General features: G+C 37.9%; 1 pseudogene; it reads right to left on the reverse strand.

Annotated features, from left to right (window-relative positions):
- Nucleotides 1-853: 853 nt before the first annotated feature.
- On the reverse strand, nt 854-2,318 carry LOC131860157 (cytochrome P450 94B3-like; annotated as a pseudogene).
- Between the last annotated feature and the right edge of the window lie 2,181 nt (nt 2,319-4,499).

Consider the following 4,499-nt stretch of genomic DNA (forward strand, 5'->3'; position numbering starts at 1 on the left):
ATTTTCAAACTCTCTTTGAAAGATTGAAGTCTTACTAGTTTAATTTTATGTACATCTTGATATGCAATTTGTAAAATCTCTTATGCATCCTTCGATTTTGTCAATCAGCAATATGGAAAAAATGAAAATAATCCAATATTGACTGGATGACAAATAGAACTCAATTGTTCTTCTTCTCCCAACTAATTTTGTTGTTTTACTATTAAATCATTCAAGGTATTCTAATCTATTGGTTCTATGCATCTCATTCTACTAATTCCTAGAGTCCTTTGGATAATAACAAGATTTTCATCTTTATACTATAATATCCATAGTTGTCTCTTATAAACAACGAAAGCGGAAATGTAGGCTACTGCCATTAGCTATCCGAGAATAACTGTTTCGGGAACTTGTTATATGCACAATAAAAGTTTCTACCAATTGAAAGATACTTAAAACAACACTAACGTTACACTGAAGAGTACTTCAAAAACTACAGAATGGAGAGAAATCACTGTTTAAAAACTAAGCGACTAGGAAAGATAAAGTAGAATCATTCATATGAAGTTGTCTGTATATTAACTGACTGTTCTTACAAAAACAACACTGTTTTTTATAGACTACAGATCTGCTACAAACGAGCAGATAAGATATAACAAAAACAAACGAAAAAAAAATATAGCCCATGGGCTGTTTTTAAAGCTAATTATACTGGATATGTATGCAATCATTATGCATAAAACAGAAAAGAAACTTAAACTATCACCGTTCTTCAAACCGTACTACCAGTCCATAAACTTTAACAAATCGAATCTGAATTCGTGAAACTATGTAAATACAATACACTTGGCAAATGAAAGCCAGAGCTATGTTTTCAAATCCCTTTCAGATGGTCCCATTTCTCAACACGTACAGGAAGGCCTGTCTCCATTTTTGCAGTGAGTGTGGCAACGAACTTGGGTTTGAAATCGGGATCAACCTTGAATTTGAACTCTCTTAGCACACTCGCAGCGATGGATTTCATCTGAATAAACGCCATTTCTTTCCCCAAGCATATTAATTCGCGGCCCAGCCTGGAACACTGGGTATTTGAAAACATTCTCCGTGACAACTAGGAGTGATCCATTGTCATCCTGCTTCAGCCATCTCTCCGGCTTGAATTCCAAACAGTCGGTGCCCCAAATGCTCTGCATCCTTCCCATGGCATGAGGGTGGTATATCACACGCACACCCTTGCACACCACTGTCCCATCAGGCAGAACAACATCTTGCAAGGCCTCTTTTGAGTCAGACGGAACAGGTGGATACAGTCGCATGGATTCACAAATACAGGCGTGTAGATACTTCATATCTTTCAATTCCTCGAAAGAGAAAACCATTTCTCCCTCCTCATGATTCACTGCTTCTCTGCCAGCTAAAACACTTGTTATCTCTAGATTTATACGCTGTTCGACCTCAGGATGAGACGACAAGAGCCAGAAAAACCATGTGAGCGCGGCAGATGATGTGTCTCTGCCTGCCAATACAAAGCTTATCACAATATCTCTCACAAAATCATCATATGAACCTTGGTCTTCCACACCGGCAGCGCTCCTATCAAGTGACAGAAATCTGGATAAGAGATCCTGATGGGAAAGAGAGATTTCTGCCTTCCTTGTCTGGATTACCTCCTGTGCAAACTCATGTATGGCCCGGATTGCTTTGCTAAAGCGCTTCTCGGTACCCACATTTAGCAAACGCTTTACCTTCCACAGGAGCTGCAAGGGAGCCGCGAAGCGCTCGCAACTCAATTGCGTTGCGAGATCAAAGGCGTCTGCAAACTGGGAAACAGGAAGCGAAAACTCTAGGCAAGCGGGCTCCGTGCCAAAGGCCACTTTACAGATATTATCAAAGGCAAATCTTTTCAACACATCCAGCTGAGTTTTCTCTTCTACAGCGGCTTTTCTGAGCAGCGGCAGGAGTCGATGGATGATTTCCCCCTGCACGACCTCTGTTATGAAATCTCGCAACGAGCTCGTGTTGAACTCGAACGAGGCCACCTTTCTCTGCAATTTCCAGTGCTCGCCATCCACGTTAAAGATCCCTGTGCCCAGTAGATCGCGCGAGATGATTGTGGAGAAGTCGCCTTTGGGATAGTTTTCAAATCGGGTTTTGAGCAAATGCTCTACGTTGGCCGGATTGGCCGTGACAATAGTCTTCCTCGTTCCCAGACGCTCAATGGTGATTGTGTGGGAGGGAGCCTTGGTCAGATGCTCTGTAATCCAATCCGGCAGCCGTCTTCTGTTCTTCCAGTTTGCAAAAAATGAGCCCACTATTGGGTACGAAGGCACCGCAACCATTGTTGTTTTTTGGTGGAAAAAATTTGGTATGTTGACTAGTTTATTTTGATGAAGGTGACTTAGCAAATCAAAATGAATAGTGTAAAGCATGGAATGCCTACCATTGCAAGTGAAATACCTAATGAATCATGACACTGATATCTACCACAGTGGAGGAAGAGAAGCCCATGGAGTGCATTGAGAGGTTGAGGCAAAGGTCTCGTTAGGATAGGTAAATTCTGCCCTTGCCAACGCTGCATTAAAACATGTTGGAAATTCTTCTCTCATCCTTGGAAGACCAGCGGCTTCTGAAATGGTAGCCTCAGACACATGTCCACCCTTAGTCCCTTAATAATTATTCTATTATTGCTAAATATGGCCGTAATTTTTTCTCTCTTTTTATCATTATATTTAGTCAACCACAAATAATAATTCTCCTAGGTTGCTCTTTCAAAGAATGGCAAAGTATCTATATCTACGAACAACAAGTATGGTATGGAGACTTTCTCCTGATGGAGTCACCACCCATTCTACTTCTCTACCTACTCCCTTGTCTAGATTCTTTTTACTGTAATTGAGCTACCCCTCCTTCCACTATTAGCTGAAATTTACTCAATTCTCCTCTAAGTCTTCAATTTGACCAATTATTCTCATTCTCATGTAACTTCAAATGTTTACTAGACCAATTATTCTCATGTAACTTCAAATGTTTACTAGACCAATTTTTCCTCAACAATGATATTCCTTTCCTCTACAATACATGGGAAACTATATGACTGTAATGCCAAGACAATTTTTTTATATTATCCATGGTTTAAACTTGCCAAATGTTATCGGACTTTACAAAATAATTTCATATTTTGGTAGACGACACACATAACTAGTCATAATCAACTACCCAAATATGAATAATCATTACAAAAATACCCTTTACAAATAAAATGGTAATGATGATGATCTCGAGCCACCAACGTAGATATTAATTTATCCTGAAATTTTGAATGAGGAAGATAGGGTACAATTAAAAGGAATTCAATAATTAATAATATATAAATGACATGTAGATAAAAATAAACACATTTGAATCTTCAAATTGATAATAGAATCAATAATTTCATAAATAAAATTCAATACAAATCATACCTGTTATAATCTTGTGAATTATTTGAAATTCATGCAATGAGATGGTGAAAGGCAACATGAAAGATATTCATGGAAAGTAGAAGGTTGGAGATTAGATTCATGTGATAGGAAATGTTTAAAAATTGGTGTCTCAACCTTTCATTTACATGATGTTACTATTTATAGTAAGTTTTGTTTAGCACGAAATAGTGCAAAACTATCCCCAAAGCTTTGGATTGGCTAGATAAGCATGCCAGTAATTTTTTGTCACAAGATCACAACTAGTTTTGAAGATATTAAAGTTTCCATTTTTGAAGGGTGTGATGAAAGGTTTAAATTTAATTTTGAGGACTTTAGAACCTTTGAAACACCCTAAAAAGTGGGTGTAATCGGCATAGCCAATTACGAGGTGATAGAGAACTTCGTGAGCTTTCCGGTACATCAAATTGTTCATCAATCAGACACCCGGTTCACAAGTTATGGCCTCCGAAAGTTTGGACTCCTGAAATAGGAAATATAAATGCATTGAACACATAAATGAGTTGTAAATAGGGAGGAACACTTGTTTATGTGTGTTTTGACACTTCATAGGGCATCTAGAATGGAGGTAAGGTTGGCTCTAATTTATTGGGTGGTTTTTGTCTATGGTTTTGTAATACTGTTTGATGGTTTCTTGTATTGCATCTCTTATATATGAGGTGCGTGAGATAGAGGTTGTGTGTAAGAGGATTATGGCTATTGAGTTACCTTTGAATCTCTGATTAGCAGTACTCCTATGAAAAGCTTTCTCTAAAATTATATTATAATCTGTTGTTGATTGTTGAATAATATAGTGAGCTGCTTTTGGAGCATGGTATTTTTCTCCTAAAAGGGTTTTCCCCACCTAAATCACTATGTTGTGGTATGCATGATATTATGTTTCTTTTTATAACTATTGTAACAATCTGTAAAAGTTTCTGCATTACTGTCCTCTCCAGGTTAGTGTAGGAAGTTTTTCTGCTACTTAACTTCCTTACAGGAAAGACATAGATGATGGAAGTCAAGAGGTGAAATGGTGATGCCATATGAAGAAATTGAATT

Source organism: Cryptomeria japonica, chromosome 11, assembly GCF_030272615.1.
Source record: "Cryptomeria japonica chromosome 11, Sugi_1.0, whole genome shotgun sequence".
NCBI classification, from domain to species: domain Eukaryota; kingdom Viridiplantae; phylum Streptophyta; class Pinopsida; order Cupressales; family Cupressaceae; genus Cryptomeria; species Cryptomeria japonica.